At 36.3% G+C, this 21,771-nt stretch overlaps 1 pseudogene; it reads right to left on the bottom strand.

Annotated features, from left to right (window-relative positions):
• Nucleotides 1-1,525: 1,525 nt before the first annotated feature.
• On the bottom strand, nt 1,526-4,729 carry LOC120120514 (annotated as a pseudogene).
• Between the last annotated feature and the right edge of the window lie 17,042 nt (nt 4,730-21,771).

The following is a 21,771-nucleotide window of genomic DNA, read 5'->3' as shown; positions in this document are numbered from 1 at the left end:
GTGAGATAGGGCAATTCTCCCTCGTCATATCTTTCTGTTCTTGCGATGAATGTGTTTTCGTGGTTGCTTGACAAAGTTGCAACTTGTGAAATCTTTCATTTTCATCCAAAATGTCACAGGTTGGGGCTTACCAATCTTTGTTTCGTTGATGATCCGCTTGTCTTTGCGAGGGAGGATTATAATTCGATGGTAGGAGTGTGGAGTGTCTTGTTGAAGGTTTTACGAGTTCTCGGGTTTGAGATTGAACCCAAAGAAGACTAAGATTTTATCTTCTGGTATGGATGCGGCTGAGTTGGAGTTAGCTCGGGTGATTACAGGCATGAGGAGTGGTAGTCTGCCTGTGCTTTATTTAGGTGATCCCTTACTGGCTAGGAAATTATTTGTTCGTGAATGTGCCCCTTTGGTTGACAACATTGCTCATAGATTTCAGGGGCGGAAGGCGAGGAAAATGTCCTATGTGGAGAGACGCCATCTTATCCAGTCTGTCTTTTTTGGCATCCAGGCGTTCTAAAGTCGACAACTAGTGCTATTTGATGTTGTTATTGATACGATTAATCAGCTTTGTGTTCATTTTTTTTCTTTGAAAGGTGAGGACAATCTAATGAAGGGTGTCTGTGTGAGTTGGTCGTCGATTTGTCGACCTAAATGGGATAGGGTCTGGGGTTAAAAGGCATACGAAGTTGGAACCAAGCGTGCCTCCTTCACTTGATTAGGAGGAACTTGATCAATGATGGTTCGATTTGGATTGCGTGGCTTTATTGCTATGTGCAGGAGGATAGTTCCTTTTGGCATGTTAAGAGCTCCTCGAAAGGTGGTTAGGTGTGGGCTACTTTGCTCCGGCTAGGAGAGAAGGCTGTTCGATAGTAGACTTGTTGGTTGAGCCATCGGTCATGGTTGCACAAATTTGGGATGTCATTCGGCCACGCGGTGAGAGGGTGTTGAGGGACAAACTGGTGTGGCATTCGGGTCAAATCCCAAAAAACTCTGTAATCTCTTGGATGACGGTCTTTGATAGGCTCCCTACGAGATCTTGATTGTTTTCGTTTAGTTTGAATGTCGAGTCTTCTTGTATTTTGAGTTACGCGATTGAGATGCGTGGCCGTTTATTCTTTGAATGTTCATATTCTACAGGTGTTTGAAGCAGTATTTTGCAAGCTTACAGCTTGGTTAGGCCGGTCTTGTGGTGGTGCCAAGAGCTCAGTTGGGCGTGCGATAACACCAGGGGGAAGTCAATGATGGCTTTCATTTACCGTTTAGCGTGGAATGTTGTTATTACTTTGGTTTGGAAGGAACAGAACCGTCGCCTTTTCCAGGGGATCGCTACGATGGAGTTGGAGGTTGTGGGGCGCTTGAAAGAGATGATAAAGCTGAGAGTGACTGGTACGAGGGATGACAGGATAAGTCAGCTTAGCAGTGCTAGCTGTATGGAATGGGGTTTGTAAATTGTTAGTTACAGAATGACATTGGTTTTTGGGTAATAAATTCTGCAATTATAAAAAGGAAAATATGAAAAACATCATAAAAGTGTAAACAAGTCAGTATCAGATCAAGTGTTTATAGATCAGTCCATAACATTACAGATTACCCAATAATTACAGCAATTCAGCCAGCAACATGATTTTTTTAGCTTAATATATATATATATATATAAATAAATCGAATTTGAAACGAAATTAGGGTCATCGGGGAAGGGCAACAATAGAGGACAACAAAATTGGCAGGAGCTGTCCATTTACTCCATAATAGGTCAGCTTCTGGAATAGAAACCAGTGTTGCACAATAAAATTGTTCACTTCACAAAGATGTACATTTCATGTCTCCAAATCTGTAAACTTTCATTTCTTCTTTAACCGAAGCATATTTTCGACAAACTTTGCATGTCGAAAAACACCTATGTTGCATTGCTCCGAAGAAACTGGACAATCTCCTCTGTTCTCGCTTCGATGCCTTTTAAATATTCAGTTAGAATCCGTTGCTGGTAAGAACCTCCCTCCTGAGCAAGAGAGAGAAAGATTAATGGGATGTAAAGGGCAAAAAGAGTGAATATATACAACCAATAGAAAGAAAATGAAAAGGGGTATCTCTTACAGTTCGGATTAAAGTCCGCTCGATCCGTTTCTTGATTACAGCATAAAAATCTTCTGTTGAAATTTCTCCTTTACCAATAGTTAATCCATCAATCAGAAGCTTGTTCCACTCTTGCTCAGGAGCTGCAGATTAATATGAAAAGAATGAATAACAGTTTAACAGTCCATCCAAAAATATGAAAAAGATCATGTTATCAGTTGAACGATGCTATAGAAGATAATGAAACCTTTTATCACAGTTTCAAGAAAATGCTCGGCTTTCACCACTTCATTCCCTGTACCAAAAATATATATAGCTTAATGATTCATAATCAAGAAACTAGAAGTTCATGTATGGTTTCGTGAAAAAAGGGCGGTGCACATAAACTTGATGAAAATATACGTGACTATTACCTTTCTTCGCATAACTACGTTTGGAAAGAACTGTAGAGGCATAGAGTTGCAGAACCTTCTGCAACATAGCCTCGAGGCCTGGCTTATCCGCATCCTCTTTTGCCTGCGAATTACTAAAATATATCTTACTATTTTAAGTAGACATAATGAGGTCAGGTGAACCTCAACGGTATTGTAATGGAAGTTTTATAACCATATGTACCATTGAAACTTCCGAGTAGAACAGTGTGAGTTCAAATATAGACATGTAATTATCTGTGACAAGTTCTTTCACTGGGCCAGAATCGAGAAGAATCTTAAGCTACAAGCAGAAAGGTTTTCTACTACCGATAAAACGAAATGATATAAGCTGCAAACTGTACTCACTTGTCGTAATTGTGCGCTGACTTCTGCTAGGAAGCCTTCATCTAGTTGTCCATCTTGGTCCATTTGAATTATTTTCTGACAATAGTGAGAAAAAGAATGCTTAGATGAACCAATTAAAAGACCGATCCTATAATGAGTGTATGACAACAGATTAACAATTCGCATCTAAGCAGTAAAAACCTTCAAAACCATGAGAAAATTATTTAAGCATCTTAGATACAGAAGTAAATCATCCATAAAAACTTCAAAAACAGATTGATGAAATTTTCTATTATACTTTCTCCATTTGTTTAAGAGCCTCAGGATCTTTGGGGGCCATGGAGTTTCTTCCTCCTCGTCAACTACAGGTTTCAAGATCTCCTTGAGAACATCAGTTGCTGAATCAATCTTTTCCTGCCAAAAAAAGGAAAACGTATAAATTAGCAATAGAGTGACAAAAGGAACAGAGGTTACCAGAAATCATTTTTTCCCATTTATATCAGTGAGAGAGGTACATGGGTCTTATGGACAATGCGATCCACTATACTCATTACAGCAGTAGCCAATTCCTCATAATCTTTCTGCATGAGGGGAAAACAACAGCAACATAAGAATTACAAAATCTGTGGACTATAATGAGGTCAAACCACGCAAGTGCTATTGAAACATTAGAATTAAACAACTCTAAAACCGTGCTTTATCATCATCGGATTTGCAGGTGTCGCTTCTTGCAGCAAGTCGTATCCAGAAGCTCTCATTGAACGCCAGGATATTTTCAACAACAAGTTTCTGAAGCTGAGAAAGCCAGCAAAAGCAATGTTAAAAGAAAACAAAAGTAGTAAGCAGAATCAAGAACATACAATCTGCATATCAAGTACAAGTACTTCCATATAAGCAATGGTGAAATAGATCAAAAAGCAGAACAAAGTGAGAATTCAGTGCATACGATACGAAGACCAAACTACTTCAAGCCAACCATTTCCATTTCCTAATAAATAACTAATAATAGGTAGCTATTCCCAGCTCAAATTACACCCAAACTTATTAGGCAGACTAGGCCGATCGTGCCATGACGGTCTTTGTTCACAACCCCTAAACATTTCAGAAAATAAGCACACTTGCCAGAAAAACCATTGGTCCTTAAAGGATCAAATATGAAAAATTCATTCTCCATGCATGAATTTAGCTTAATAGCCATAATAGAGTCTCCACTTACATACATGAACTTGAAAATAGAGATTGTTTACAAGAAAAGGAAAGCTTACTTCGGTCGGATTTGCCTCCCTCAACATATCAATGAGTCTATCCACTTCGACAGTCTTTTTGAAAGCTTTCTCAGCATCTTGGTTGACTGCACAGATCAAAGTTCTCCTGTTTTATTAGAATTCAAAACACTAACCATCAATATACAAGAAAACTATAACGTTAGCAATTAGAGCAAATTGCAGTCATCCAGAAAAAAAAACACTGTTTTTCATATTTTAATATGAAACTGGATTTCTTTTAAATGGCAAATACTTGGTAATTCTTTTACCTCCTCCTCCTCCAGTCTATGGAAGTTGTTGAAGTAAAGGTCTCGAACCTCTCCTTTCTGGAAAACACAGGGCTCCAACTTTTAAGAAATGAACTTTGAATTACAGAGTCATGAAACACCTGTTTCATAGAATTAGATTAGGGGGGAATGATAAAATTAACACCATGGGCAAGTTCTAAACTGCTCTTAAAAGGAAAACTGAAGCACTCAAAGAAGGAAAATGAAAGAAAAGGAGACCTGATGATATTTTGGATAGTAAAAAGAAGGGGTTGGGCGTGGAAGAGTGACTATTGAAGCCATTCTTAGGCGTGAGGAAGATGGTGGCAGAGCAGAGGCGCTAGTGACCGTTCAAGCTTTGAGCTGCCTTCAACCATATCTTCTTCTCGTTCAATGAAATTGAAGCGCGGAGGATTGGCTGTGACATTCACGCCAAGTCACGTCACGTACAGTAAAGGGCTATCGAACTGTGGTTTGGGCAAAATGGGCCCTTTTTAGGCTAAAGTGGAAACATGGTCATCCCATTATTTCTTTCTTGGATCGGACAAAGGAGAAACAATGGGTTAACCCAGAAACATGCTGGAAAATGTTGATATTAGGTTTTAGAAAAGAGAAAATAACTTCAGTAACCAAAAATTTCATATAAATATACGATTTTAATCAAATTTTTTCAGATTTGTTAAAATGACCAACAAAATCGCAATGTGATCGCTAATTCGCAACGCGATCTCCATTATCGCAAATCAGTTTTCAGATTCGCAACGCGATTATGACTATCGCAATGCGATTTTCCAATTTCGCGTTGCGATTTTCCCAATTCGAAATGCGAATTTGGAAAATCGCAATGCGAATTTGGAAAATCGCAACGCGATACTGACTATCGCAACACGATAATACAAAATCGCAACGCGATACTGACTTTCGCAACTCGATACTTAATTTCGCAACTCAATACTGACTTTCGCGATACTGACTTTCGCAACCCGAAGAAAAGAAAATGTCACGGGAGTATAACTGGAATATACCAGAATTACTTCATATACCGGAAGAAGAGTTGGTAAAGAAAGCAGTTGATTGTTACACAAAAATTATTCGTATCAAGAAAGATGATTGTTTTGATACAAAGGAAGACTTGAAGATAGTTTTGTATACGAAATATGTGGAAGATGGCTATCAAACTAAAAGTTAACAAATCAAGCAAAGATCGTTTCGAAACAAGGTGTATGATTGACAAAAACTGTACGTGGAGTATGATTACAAAGAGGGTCAAGAGTACATCAACTTGGAGTAAGATATGGTTTCATGACGTCTAATAGTGCAGAATCAATCAACGCTCTAAGTCGTCATTCCCGGAAATTGCCCATTACTATGTTAATGGAGTTTTTTCGAGCCTCTATTCAACAGTGGTACTACAAGAAAAGAAACCATACATGTATTATTTCTTTGAATTCGTAACTTATCATATATTTTACTAAGTATTATTTATTTAAATTTACAGGAACATTGGAACATCGTGTTACACCATAGACTGAAAAAAAGATAACAAAACGTGTTGTGAAGTCAACGTCATGGAGAGTTGAACCATGTTCAAACACTTTGTTTGAAGTATTGGATAATAACTTAAATGGGCTTGTCGATCTAAATGCAAGGACGTGTAGTTGTATGAAATGGCAAACATCTGGTTATCCGTGTGGCCATGTTATAAAAGTTGCTCTTCATCTAAACCAAGATGATTCAAGCACATACGCTATGGATTGCTACACTACAGAAGTATATCGACAGACTTATGCCGAGATTGTCTACCCTATTCCACATCCTTCTGAGTGAGACATACCAGATGACTTACAAACAGTTTTTCCACCAGCCATGGACAGAAGGCTACCTGGCCGACCAAAAAGTCACGATCGTATACCGTCTAAGGGTGAAGAGAAGAAGAGATCGACATTTAGTCGGTGCAAGGAAAGTAGTCATACAAGGTTGACATGTGGATCACCAGTGCCATCACAATCATCTTTTCCTCTACCAAAATATGGATCATCATCAAAATCCAAATCTCATATGGTGTCAAGAAAAAGGCAATCAAAATCGCAATCATCTTTAAAATCCCAATCACAACTGGCTTCACCTTTTGGGACTGTTAACTTAGGTGATTTTTAAATGCAAACGTTGTATTATGTAGATTTTATGTGTGAACCTTTAACATTTTCAGTTAGGCATGTATTAGTAACTTGAGTTTGACTATCGCAACACGGAAATGACATTCGCAATCATCTTAATGTCTATCACAACGCGGAAATTACTATCGCAATGCGAAATGAAAATTGCAACGAGATAATCGCAATGCGAAATGAAAATCGCAACGCGAATTTAGTTTCGTGTTGCGATTTTAGTTTCGCGTTACGATTTTGTCGTTGCGATTTTCATTTCGCATTGCGATTCTCTCGTTGCGATTTTCATTTCGCATTGCGATTATATCGTTGCGATTTTCATTTCGCATTGCGATAGTAATTTTTGCCTTCAACATAATGCAGATTGAAATCAGCAAAATCAACCATTACATTTCAATCAATTAAACAAGCACAAATAAGAATTATGTTAACATCAATTAAACAAATCAACTTTTACAAATCACCTTTTACAAATCAATTAAACAATCAAAAAATAAGCAATAATTCTTATTTCCTCATCTACTATTGAATCAACTTTTGCAGCCATACATCATTTTCACGCAGCTCACTTCTGAGATTAACCTGCATAAACAAAACATTTGCTCAAACAACACTTTCTACACATCTAAAACCTACAAACAGCAAATTATTGAATTCTAGGTACTTAACCAAACATTTTCAAACCACAAGCCTATAAACATACCAATTGTTTATGGACATTTTTATAACGCGGATGCAGGTAGACAGCGTCTCGTATATATCGATCTAGCCATATAATGCCGAAACCACAAGCCTACTGCAGCTCTATCTCTATCGATGGGAGGTAGATACTTTATACTTCCTGTGATCAAACGGTCCAACGCCAAGCATACGAGAGGACCACAATCCCCTCTGGGTCCTTTCGTTTGTTGTGGTGCGGTCTCGTCTCTGCTAACTGTAATATTGAGCTTCTTTGGCTTCTTGTTTCCAGAACGAGTCCAATAATTTATCGCATCCAAGAATTTAGCCAAATGAGAGCTCCATCCCTTAATAATATCTCTTAAATCAGCCAATGATATGTAATTTATCATGCTGTCATATACTATTGCCTTAAGGGATGGGATCTGAAGCTCGACGAGAAGCCAATGTTTACGTTCCAAAACAGGGATAAACACCTGCAATCATAAGTAATAATTCATTCATTTGCACACTTATTTATGAATACCTTTAAACTCAATCTAAAATAAACACTAACCTTATCGACCTCCCACCATGCAGGATAAAGTTTAGCTTGTCCATTGCCCAACGCAAATGATTCATCTCGTTGATTCTTCAAGTGAACGGCGTTAAAAGACGTCGGCATAATTGGATATCGTGTATTTCTTTTATTTTCCTTAAGTTTCCTAATTATTAGAAGATGTGACACCCACGCATCGATATGCTGTTTTACAAAAAAGACATATATTAGTAACTTACATAAATTTAAAAAAAATAATCAAATTAAAATATAAGAAAGATATAAGACTTACCCCTCCATCGAAATAGCCATTGTCTTCGACCCCTAATAATACGCCCCACCAAGACCGATCAAGCAACAAATAGATATCATCGTTGAGCTTGCATATGTCAGTGAAACACCCCTGGCTCCGCTCATGTAGATAAAAATCAACTGCGGTCTTAGCCCAAAGGGTGTTACCCAGAATTGTGTCTGGTAGTTGTTTCCTCTCCACTTCAGATACCGGTATGGTACTGGCCAGTAAATCATACGAAAGCCAACTTGAATCCATCATGTCCGGCACGTCAGAGGGTTTCTCAAGAATCCTACATATGACGCCATGTGAATCGGGCTCTTGAATGGTGGGAGGGACCTCTTCAACGATGACAGTGGCCTCTTGAACGGTGGGAGGGGACTCTCGAGGAATGATAGGGGCCTCTTCAACGATAGGAGTGGACTCTTGAGGGATGACAGGCGAGTCGGGCTTCTTCTTGCGGTGTCTTCGCATTATTGGGGGTGTACGGAGACTTAATAGCACGTGCACGCCGTCTGATGCGTGAACTCTATCGTGCAAGAAAAACTCGACGTAAAGCATCCACCTTATCGGTCCGCTAAATAATTAAATACAAATATCAGTAAATAAACAGACATGATATTTAAACAGTGAAAACAAAGACAAATATATTTTAAACTTTCAACCAAAAGACAAAACAAAGACAAATACTAACTTCACAGTGTTAAAGAATACACAGTTTAGCAGAATTGGCAGCAACCGAATAAATTTACTTCAACCAAAAGATAAAACAAAAAGACAAATACTAACTTCACAGTGTTAATAAACAGTTTATCATTATTGGCAGCAACCGAATAAATTTACTAAGCAATCTAAGTGAAATGGTTAATTTAAGTGAAATTACGAGTAAATTTATCATCAAGTTAAATATGGAAAATCTTAAACTTACCTCGTTGCGTAGAGTATGAACCTCATTCTGTAACGATACTACCATCTCACGTAGAGCGACAACCTCACCACGTAAAGTAGACACCTCCACACGCCATGCACCATCATTATCGCGTAGAGTACCGATCTCCTCACGCAAGGCATTGACCTCATCACGTAACTCCCTTGACTCATCCCGTGGAGGTGGAGAACAGGGAGATAGAAGTCGTGGCATATTTTTCGGTCGCCTATCATGAGGTGATGGTGGAGAAGAAGCTCGATGATATGATGGGATAGGTGATGGCTCTCGAAGTGGAGGAAGTGGAGGCTGCTCATCATTCGTGCCATCAAGAAAACGCTGACTAACTTGCCACCAATCAGTGGCAAGCTCAGCCTCCGTGGGTGTCAGTCTCATTAATGGAATGTTGGCCTCCTAAAAATATAAAAACTCAAACAAAGTTAAACGTCTACTATTAATAACTTGTTTATATATGATAGTATTTGTGTTAACTTACATTATTTATTGTCGCATATGGTATTAAGTCTTCCCAATCCAACAGACGTTTCCTCTTTCAGGAAATAGCCCTAGGAATATCATTTGAGGTTTTTAATGCATATGTCCGCATGCTAGGGAAAGCCTAGAATATCCAAATCTACAAACAATTTAATAACAAACATTAGTAATTGTTAAATAATTAATTATAATTTTAAAAACATTATATAGAAATTCTTACTTTAAAGGCCCAAACAAAGCCTGACAAAGTGTATTTCGACCCATCGCCCCGCAAACTTTTGCGGTCATCAAAGGCAGACGACAACTTAGTCCAGGTAGCTTTCCATATATACATACCCCACGGAAACAGATTCCATGCATTTAGGTCCTCTACCAATAATATTAGCTCCTGAGGAATAGGTTGTCTGGCCTCTCTGCCTAAAAAGCCGGCATACAAAAGTAGTAGAAGGCATACTCGGACAACATCGACGTTATTCATCCGAGTAAAACCATCTTTCTTATTAAAAAATTTCTTCATGTCGTCGACGTGTAAGTTCGGCTTCTCTATTGACTCATCAGGAAAAACCCTGGATAACCATGATGGGCGGGTGATATGACGAGTGTACAGGCCTAAATCATCGTGTCCGAATCGTAGACCAGTGATTAAGCAGAACTCCTTCCACCCAAAACAAGTATACGCCGGTGGAAAATGAAACCATATCTCTTCCTCACCACGTTGTATACTGTTGGGTAGATCGCTAGTCATGGTCTGAAGCCACAAATGGGTCAAATTAGCATCTCCACCCGGATGCTGTACTCTCAGCCATGGCCCGAAGCAGGTTTCCTCAAACAATTTTCTTTGTGCAGGTGAAAGCTTCGAAGCAATTGTAGTGGCTAGGCTAACTTTATTCCTTAATGTCAATGAAGCCGAAAAAAATTTCTACAAAAACAATAAACATACCAAGTTAGATATACCAAAAACTACACTGTGAAGATATACCAAAAACAATAAACATAAATAGTAGTTTATTCTTGAAACTAAAATTTGCAACACTGTTTTGTCTTTTGGTTGAAATGAAAATCGCAACGAGATAATGAAAATCGCAACGCGGAAATGACTATCGCAACGAGAGAATCGCAACGCGAAATGACTATCGCAACGAGAGAATCGCAACGCGAAATGAAAATCGCAACGAGAGAATCGCAACGCGAAATGAAAATCGCAACGAGAGAATCGCAACGCGAAATGAAAATCGCAATGCGATTTTGGTTTCGCGTTGCGATTCTCTCGTTGCGATAGTTATTTTCGCGTTGCGATTTTCATTCTTGAAACTATTCTTCTTCTGCATTACTTCAACCAAAAGACAAAACAAAAACAAATAATAACTTCACAGGCTAAACAGTTTAGCAGTATTGGCAGCAATCGAATGAATTTAATAAGAAATCTAAGTGAAATGGTTAATCTATTATTGAAATTACCAGTAAACTTATCATCAATCTCAATATGAAAAACCTAAAATAATGTAAAAAATTCAAAATAAAAATAAAAAAAACTAACCCTCAGAAGTTGATTTTCCATTTCTGAATGATTGTGAGGGATTTTTGACCGTGAATGGTTGTGATGGATTTCGCCAGCGATGGGGACGGAAATCTTCGGAGATGGGGACGGATTTCGCCGTAGACAGTGAGAGATGGAGATGGGACTGAGTGTTGTGATTTTAGGTTTGAGGTTATGAGTTGCGATTACTGTGGACGGTTCAGTTTCTGATATATTAAGAAAAAATTCGTGTTTGGAATTTGAAAAAAAAAATACGCGTTAATACGAATGGCGCTATGTAAATCGCATTGCGATAGTAAGATTCGCATTGCGATTTACGTATTCGCATTGCGATTTTCCTAATTCGCATTGCGATTTACTTAATAGCGTTGCGATTTACGTATTCGCATTGCGAATTATGAAAATCGCAACGTGAATACGTTAAATCGCAATGCGAATTAGGAAAATTGCATTGCGATAGTCAGTATCGCATTGCGGTTGTCATAATCGCGTTGCGAATCTGGAAACTGATTTGCGATAATGGAGATCGCGTTGCAAATTAGCGATCGCATTGCGATTTTGTTGGTCATTTTGGCAAATCCGGAAAAAGTTGGTTAAAATCGTATATTATATGGGATTTTTGGTCATTGAGGTTATTTTCTCTTTAGAAAATAGATATCTTACACAAATTTAAAGAGTAAACTATAAGTCTCGTTCGTAAACTATTATTTTTGTTCTGTTTTAGTACCTGATTTTTCCAAAGTTACATATAGTGTTTAGTTTATGTTTCATTTTGGTACCCTTCCATTAAATACGTAGCAGTGATGTTAACGTGTCACCATAAGCTAATGTCACGTCATCATTGAAAAAATTAAAAATATCACGTCAATAGTTCTATTAATTTTTTAACGGTGATATATCAAATTGAAACCTACACTAAACATCATGTATGATTTTAAAAAATAAAATTTAAGTATCAAAATAGAACAAAAATAATAATTTAAGTACTAAACATGTAGTTTAGTTAAAAGTTAATTGAAATCATATTAATATTTTAAAAGATATATAAGATGTAAGAAGTCTAATAGTTACCAATAAAATTATGCTAAATTTGAATAATTTAATGAATCAAATCTATTTTTTTTAATTAGGTGAACTGAATAGAGACTGTGACAATATTATTACGGTTTTAAAGTCCAAATCGTATGAAGATGATCAGATTTACAGTAAATATCTTTGTATTTTTCAATATTTTTAAAGATAATATCGTTTGAATGCTTATATCTTTTTTTTTCTTTAGTATACTTGTGCCTTTCTTTCTAAGGCTTCGCTTTGATTAATACAGATCGTCCAGCGTAGTACACCTGGTTTTGATAGGTGAGTCTATCAACAGAGATTTTCTGTATACACATATTCGAATTCGAGATTTTACGTAAGCGATATCAAACTGCTTGCAACTTAAACCAACCCTTATTGGTAGTATACTTATATCTTTTCATTCCTTTTTTTTACCTTTTTTTCCGTTTGCTATCCAAAAATAAATTTTAATTTAATCACTTTTTTAAAAAATGTTAATTTATTAATTAAAATTATTTTATTTATTTTATTAAAAAATTAAACTAACATTAGTGATTTTTATTGTAATATTAAAAAAATTGTTAGTGATTTTAACATTAGTTATTTTTAATTTATAATATCACGTATGAAAGAGACGTTTTATCTTCTCAAAAGTACTTTTTTTACATCAATACCAAACACTAAAATTTTAAACTCAATTTCTCAAAATTACTTTTAAAATAATTTTTTCACATCAATTTTCTACAGCAATTTTCAAAAACAATGTCAAACTAGCCTTTTGTAAACTTTCAATTAAGTGTCCCCAATAGAGTAACGATTTATAGAGAAATTATTACATGGACTCGACTCATCATGTCATATGTGGTCCCAACCAATATGATCCATCAATCTCAAAATATTTTTCAAATAACTACACACTCCTTATTTACATGTAAGAAAGAAGTGAATATTCATCTTAGAAAAAATGAGATGGGTGGATATTATTGGTTGAGACCACGAATGACGTGATGAGCTGGGTCTATCCAATAATTTTTTTTTCAATTTATTGTTTATAATATACCATAAAGTTGTTGAAATATCTTATGAAAGTAGGGCTTGCAAAACCCTAAGTATTGAAAGAAAATGAAAGTCACAAGGAAACTGCAAAACTAGTCGCATCATGCACTACAACATGACCATGTTCTTCATACTCCCAACAGTGAACACTATTGTCGGGTCTGTTGAGTTCATCTAACAATGAACTCATCCTGCTCTCACTACCTGACTCGTCTCTAGACCTTTGTGCATTTCGTGTTTCATGCCCTCTCTCCAATGGCAATGATGGGGATCGTATAATGGTTCCCCTTCTTCAGCTTTGAAATCTGATCGAAAATGTAACACCCCCAACCCGTACCCGACCCGGATACGAATCTGAGGTGTCACATTGACTTTTCAAAGCTCGTACATTCATAAAAACCATAGTAAATTTAAACTTTTATTAACACAAAAACTATATTTACATCGTCAAGTTCAAAACATTACAAACTAGATCAGAGCTTATGTACTATACGACTCTATTTACATGTCAACACATATATCACATAACCCAACATACTGTATAAGGTGTTTCTGATCTGATTTTCAAGTTGTGGTATGTTGTTCTGCTGCTCCTAAAACTGATCTTCTTGCTTTTCTGTACCTACGTGTAAACGACTTACACGCTAAGTCATAGACTTAGTGAGACATAAACTTATAATAATGCATTTCTTATGAATATGAGCATGCAATATAATATTCAGAATTCCATCTCATTTTGTATGATTCAGTATAAACAATATTATAACATATAATGCAATACACACTTTTTATATTATTTATAGGCCCATGTATATACTGAGAACTTAAGGTATTCGAGTACATAGAGGTTGTGCACATTTGCTGTCACCATAGCTCGTATAAGTCACACTGAGTGGCATATGAGATTTGTCCCGAAGGACCTATGAGTATGTCCTGAAGGACCTATGAAACCCTCGACTCTTGGCATGCCAACTATACCTAGAGCTTTCATATAACATAACATGGGCATTAATATTTTACTTCATATAAACATGTACTTATGTCATTTCCATTGAAATCTCATATATCCTTTCTTCTATCACATTTCACATCTGCATATAACCATCCATCTCATATTCTATAACGCAAGTATTTGAATATATTCATATGAGTCATATAACATGTAATGAATCATATGTAAACATATATGACTTATGCATATTTAATAAAGACTATAATGTATGCATGTTCATAACTATTATACTATGAAATTAACATAGGAAATAGACTTATCACATGTCTTATTTCCATTAAATTATACCTATATTATGCACTCACCTTGGTATTGTTTGCCTTGATTCAATTCTAATTCTTCGATTGTTCCAGAACAGGATTATGTTCTATATCTACATAGTCATACATTGATACATATTAACATTCTAATTGATATATTCTAATCTTCCATTTCTTATACTAAGAGAAAGGCTACTTTCATCTCTTATTTAAGGTAGGTATCGGTACACCATATAGCGTATCAATACATTCCTTAACATGTGTATCGATACACTGCCTATGTATCGGTACACAAATTACATTCGAAAGTTTTTATCTTAAGGGGGTATCGATACACTGTATGTGTATCGATACACTTATTGCATTCGATGATTTTTCATTCGAGAGTGTATCGATACCTGTGGAATGTGTACCGATACACTTGCCCATAAATCTTTGTTTAAGCACGAAAATTCACTCTTTTCAACTTCAATACTCCATGTTTCATTCACTTTCATATTATTAACTCAAGTACACATACTTAAACCAATTTATACTCATTCAATACATCCTTAACCTCAAAATTCCTTTCTCCATATGGAAATAAAAAATCATACCAATTTCTCAATATGTTCTAAATTCAATCCTATCACTTCATGTCTCCTAATTAAGTTGATGACACGTCAAATTCCATCTCAAAATTCTTTTATCAACTCTTTTTCAAAAATTCATTTAGAAACCTCTTATCCTTAATCTTTCATAACTTCTTCCTTTTTTGATTTTAAGACAACTTAAGCTTTCTTTAAGCTTAAGTATCACCTAAGGATCAAAATCCACACTTAAAGTCAACAAATAATCAATTAACCAGAAAACTCACATTTGCTACCTTGGTTCACGATGGAGAGAAAGAAAGATGGAGAATTCTCTAGAAAACTTTGTTTTCCTCTCCCGCAATTCTCACATGTATATATCTTTATCATATCTCATTTTTTTAATTCATTTCTAAGTCAATTGACCATTTTTCCCTTTAATTCATTTCATAATTACTAACAATTCTTCATAAAATATTTCCCAATAAGTCTTTGAACTATTCAATTATTCTACTTTAATCACCAAATTCTGAAGTTTTACAATTTAGTCACTAACCCGGTATTGAGGATGTTACAAATCTCCCCTTAAGAAAATTCGTCCTCGAATTTTCATTGTGCAAAGACTTTAACCAATGGAATAGTTTTGTTCCTTAATTGCTTAACCTCATGAGCTAAGATTTGGACCGGTTCTTCCATATAAGTTAAATCAGTTTGAACCTCTATTTCCTCTGGAGTAACTATATGAGAGGGATCAGACCTATATCTTCGGAGCATGGAAACATGGAAAACATTATGAATCTTCTCCATTTCCGGTGGCAAAGCTATTTGTATGCCACTGGTCCTACTCTTTTTACAATCTCATATGGTCTAATAAATCGAGAACTTAACTTTCCTTTCCGACCAAATCTCAACACCTTCTTCTATGGAGACACATTTAAAAACATTTTATCTCCGACTTGGAATTCAATTTCTTTCCTCTTCAGGTCTGTATATGATTTCTATCTATCTGTTGTAGCTTTGAGGTTACTCTGAATTACTTGGACCTTTTCTTCCACTTTTTGAATCAACTTAGGACCGAGGAATTCTCTATCTTTGAGCTCGTATCAGTTCAAAGGCGTACGACACTTTCTCCCGTATAAAGCCTCATAGGGAGCCATTTTGATACTTGACTGGTAACTATTGTTGTACGCAAATTTAGCATGTGGAAAGTACTTTTCCCACGATCCCTTGAATTCGATAACATATGCTCTCAACATATCCTCTAAGATTTGTATAGTTCGTTCAGACTGTCCATTTGTCTTAGGATAAAACGTTGTGCTAAAGTTTAGTCGAGTGCCTAATGCTCCATGTAAGGTCTTCCAGAATCTTGAAGTAAATCGAGGGTCTCGATCAGAAATTATAGAAACACATAAACCATGTAAACGTATAATTTCTCTTATATACAACTCGGCATATTTATCCATGGAGAAATCAGTTCGCATCGGGATGAAATGAGCTGACTTAGTCAATCTGTCTATAATCACCCAGATTGAATCTCTTTTGTTCGGAGTTAAAGGTAACCCCGTTACAAAATCCATTGTTACGTTCTCCTATTTCCACTGAGGAATAGATATGGGTTGCAACAATCATGATGTAACTTGGTGTTCAGCTTTGACTTGCTAACAAGTTAAGCATTTGGATACAAATTCCGTAATATTCATCTTCATTCCAGGCCACCAATATCGACTTTTGAGATCCATATACATTTTGTTTCCTCCGGGATGCATCGTTAATGGACTACAGTGATTCTTCAATTCATCATTATCCGGAATTACTAATCTCCATCGATAGTATAAATTTCCATAAACTTTTATCTCATAATCAGTAAGCTCTTCGTTTCTCACTTGCTGTAATTTCTTTGAACAATTTTCATCTCTAGCTTGTTATTCTTTGACTCTATCTATCCATGATGGTCGAAAGAATAATTCTACACATAACGCACCATCATCATTCAATGATAACTTAGCATCCAGGGCTCGTAAGGCTGCAAACGTCTTTCGGCTTAAAGCATCTGCCACTACATTTGCTTTTCCAGGATGGAAATCGATTACTACATCATAATTTTTTATAAATTCCACCCATCTTCTTTGCCTTAAATTTAACTCCTTCTGAGTCATCAGATACTTCAGACTCTTATGATCCGTATACAAGTAGCATCGTTCACCATATAAGTAGTGACGCCAGATCTTAAGAGCGAACACTACCGCCGCCATCTCCAGATCATGTGTCGGATAATTCTTCTCATGTGACTTTAATTTCCTTGAAGCATAGGCCATCATCTTGTCTTCTTGCATTAATACACATCCCAAACCATTATGGGACGCATCATTATACACTACGAAGTTCTTGCCAGACTCAGGTTGGACTAACACTGGAGCTTCTGTCAAAATCTTTTTCAACATGTCAAAACTTTCTTGACATTCATGAGTCCACATAAATGTCACCCATTTTCTCATTAGCTTAGTTAAGGGTAAAGTGATCATCGAAAAATTCTTAACGAACCTTCGATAATAACACGTAAGTCCCATAAAACTTCAAACTTCATATACATTCTTGGGAACCTCCCATTCAAGAATAGCTTTTACTTTTTGAGGATCTACTCGAATTCCTTCCTCAGAAATCACATGTCCGAGGAATATTACTTCATTCAACCAAAACTCACATTTGGATAGATTGGCATATAACTTCTTGTCTCTAAGAATTTGCAAAATTGTTCTCAAGTGTGCACTATGATCTTCTTTCATTTTTTAATACACCAATATGTCATCGATGAAAACCACTGGGAATCCAGATAAAGTTGGAATATTCTATTCATTAGATCCATAAAGGCAGCCGGTGTATTTGTAACTCCGAAAGGCATCACAATAAATTCATAATGGCCATACCTTGTTCTAAATACTGTCTTTGGAATATCTTTTTCCTGAACCTTCAACTGATGATATCCAGATCATAAGTCAATCTTAGAGAATACCGAAGCTCCTTTCAATTGGTCAAATAAATATCGATCCTAGGGAGAGAATACTTATTTTTAATGGTTACTTTATTAAGCTGCATGTAGTCGATGTAGAGACGCATTAACCCATCATTCTTTTTAACGAATAATACTAGAGCTCCCCATGGCGAGACACTTGGTCTTATAAATCCTTTGTCCAACAATTCCTGTAATTGTATCTTCAACTCTTGTAACTCTTTTAGAGCCATTCTATATGGTGTCATGGCAATAGGCGCAGTTCCAGGCATTATTTCAATTTGAAATTCTACCTCTCTGTCTGGAGGTAACCCTAGCAATTCGGTAGGAAATACATCGGAAAACTCTCTAACTATGGGAATTTCTTCAATCCCCTTCTCTTTGACTCTAACATCCAGCATATTAGCAATGAACCCCTAACATCCCTGTAGCAGTAACTTCTTTGCCGACATCACTGAGATTATATTTGCCAATGGATTCCATCCTTCACTGAATACAATGACTTCTACCTCTTTAGGACTTCTCAACGTTACTCTTTTCAGTCTACAATCAACGTTAGCATAGTAACGATATAACCAATCAATTCCCATTATTACTTCAAATCCGTCGAAATGTAATTCCATCATATTAGCAGGGAATTCAATTATCTGAACCTATATGGGACACCCTTGACTTACCAAATTCACATGAGCACTATGCCCTAATGGATTCGACACTATCACCTCATTGCTAGTAGCTTCTAATGATATATTCAATTCTTTTACTAACTTGCTACTAATGTATGAATATGTAGACCCCGGATCAATCAATACCATAACAGGTCTATCAAACAGTAGAAAAATGCCTGCTATTATCTATGGATTATCCCGGTCTTCATTGATTTTGAGGTTATATACTCGAGCAGTGGAGCGAACTTCCTGTTGAGTAGAGGATCCAGGTTGACTTCTACCTCTACCTCGCCCCCTATGGGACATTGAAGCAGATCTCTCTAGTGGAATAGATGCTTTGACCCCTAAGTGACTGTTTCTCATAAAATGTCTTGTTTCCCCACATCAGAAACAAGCTCATGTTTTAACTATGCATATTCCGCTATGGTTTCTTCCACAAATCTGACACTGCCTAACTTGACTCTGCTGTGCTTGCCCATCACCAAACCCTACAAATTGAGTCTTTCTAGCTCTTGCCTAATTTGATCCTCTAGCAGATGATGCCACCGAATCTGACTTCGTCTGAAATTGAAAACCAGAATCTCTTCCTCTCTTAGGTGGTGCAGAACTTGATGAAGTTTCGGTTCTTTTAAATAGTTGGGCTCTCTGTTCCCCAAACTGTTCACTATGAACTCTTTCTAGAGCTTTGGAACGGTTTACTACTTCTTGGAATGAGGACAAATTCAGTACAATCAATATTTCCTTCAACCTCGGCACAAGCCCTCCACAAACCATTCGCACGCGTCCTTCTCTGTAGGTAATAATTCAGACGAAAAACGACTCAATTTGTTAAATTCACACTCATAATCATACACCGTGTGATTCATTTGCTTCAAGTTCAGGAATTCTTACTTCATTTGCTTGATAAATTGATCTCATATATATTTGTGCCTAAACTCTTCGAGGAACAGAGACCATGTCACTTGATCATTGGTCATCCTCAAAGTTATATTTGTCCACCAAATTCTCGCTTGCCCACGAAACAAGGAGTACACTCCGTCTAACTTCTCCATATCAGAACAGTGGAGTCCCTCTAACATGATCTTCACATCGTTGAGCCAAAGGTATACAGCAACAGGACCCTCCTCAGCTTCACCTTTGAACTCAGGAGCTCCTAATCCCTTCAGCTCCTTTGCAACATTCATCCTCTGTGTTGAGGAGGCAGTAGATTGGAAATGCGTAAAGATTGCGTCCAACGTCCTGAAGAAGACGTCTTGGTCTTGTACAAACATTTCAGAAGGTGTCTGCTCTTTACCTTGCCTAGCCAGGACATGTGAATTACTACTTTCGGCTAGCCTCTCATCTCTCGCTTCACTTCGGGAGCTATATTATCCGGGCATCTAATAAGATATAACCAAATGTCTCTATTAGCTAAACAACATACTCATTACTCTTATCATATTAGAAGTTCTTACTTCTATGTTAATATATACATTTTTTAAGACACTATGGACTTCAGTTTATGCCAAGAATCGACTAAACTGTTGCTCTGATACCATTAAATATAACACCCCCAACATGTACTCGACCCAAATACGAATCCGATGTGTCACATTAACTTTTTAAAGCTCGTACATTCATAAAAACCATAGTAAATTTAAACAATTATTAACACAAAAACTATATTTACATCGTTAAGTTCAAAACATTACAAACTTGATCAGAGCTTAAGCACTATATGACTCTATTTACATGCCAACACATATATCACATAACCCAACATACTTTATAAGGTGCTTCTGATTTGATTTTCAAGTTGTGGTATGGTGCTCTGCTGCTCCTAAGATTGATTTTCTTGCTTTTCTGTACCTACGTATAAACCACTTACACGCTAAGTCATAGACTTAGTGAGGCATAAACTTATAATAATGCATTTCTTATGAATATAAGCATGACACATTATATTCAGAATTCCATCTCTTTTTGTATGATTCAGTATAAACAATACTATAACTTATAATGCAATACACACTTTTTATATTATTTATAGGCCCATGTATATACTGAGAACTTAAGGTATTCGAGTACATAGAGGTTGTGCACATTTGCTGTCACCACAGCTTGTATAAGTCCCACGGAGTGGCATATGAGACTTGTCCCGAAGGACCTATGAGCATGTCCCGAAGGGCCTATAAAACCCTCAACTCTTGGCATGCCAACTATATCTAGAGCTCTCATATAACATAACATGGGCATTAATATTTTACTTCATATAAACATGTACTTATATCATTTCCATTGAAATCTCATATATCTTTTCTTCTATCACATTTCACATATGCATATAACCATCCATCTCATATTCTATAACGCAAGTATTTGAATATATTAATATGAGTCATATAACATGTAATGAATCATATGTAAACATATATGACTTATGCATATTTAATAAAGACTATAATGTATGCATGTTCATAACTATTATACTATGAAATTAACCTAGGAAATAGACTTATCGTAAGTCTTATTTCCATTAAATTATACCTATATTATGCACTCAAGTTGGCCTTGCTTGCTTTGATTCAATCCTAATTCTTCGATTGTTCCGGAACATGATTACGTTCTATATCTACATAGTCATACATTGATACATATTAGAATTCTAATTGATATATCATAATCTTCCATTTCTTAGACTAAGAGAAAGACTACTTTCATCTCTTATTTAGGGTAGGTATCGATACACCATATAGTGTATCGATATATTCCTTAACATGTGTATCGATACATTACCTATGTATCGGTACATAAATTACATTCGAAAGTTTTCATCTTAAGGGGGTATCGATACACTGCATGTGTATCAATACACTTATTGCATTCAATTATTTTTCGTTCGAGAGTGTATCGGTACCTGTGGAATGTGTACCAATACACTTGCCCAGAAATCTTTGTTTAAGCACGAAAATTCACTATTTTCAACTTCAATACTTCATGTTTTATTCACTTTCATATTATTAACTCAAGTACGCATACTCAAACCAATTTCTACTCATTCAATACATCTTTAACCTCAAAATTCCTTTCTCCATATGAAAATAAAAAATCATACCAATTTCTCAATATGTTCTAAATTCAATCCTATCACTTCATGTCTCCTAATTAAGTTGAT

The sequence above is a fragment of the Hibiscus syriacus genome, unplaced genomic scaffold (assembly GCF_006381635.1).
Source record: "Hibiscus syriacus cultivar Baekdansim isolate YM2019G1 unplaced genomic scaffold, ASM638163v2 tig00110339_pilon, whole genome shotgun sequence".
In the NCBI taxonomy this organism is placed as follows: Eukaryota; Viridiplantae; Streptophyta; class Magnoliopsida; order Malvales; family Malvaceae; genus Hibiscus; species Hibiscus syriacus.
This window is presented reverse-complemented; position numbering and strand designations above follow the sequence as displayed.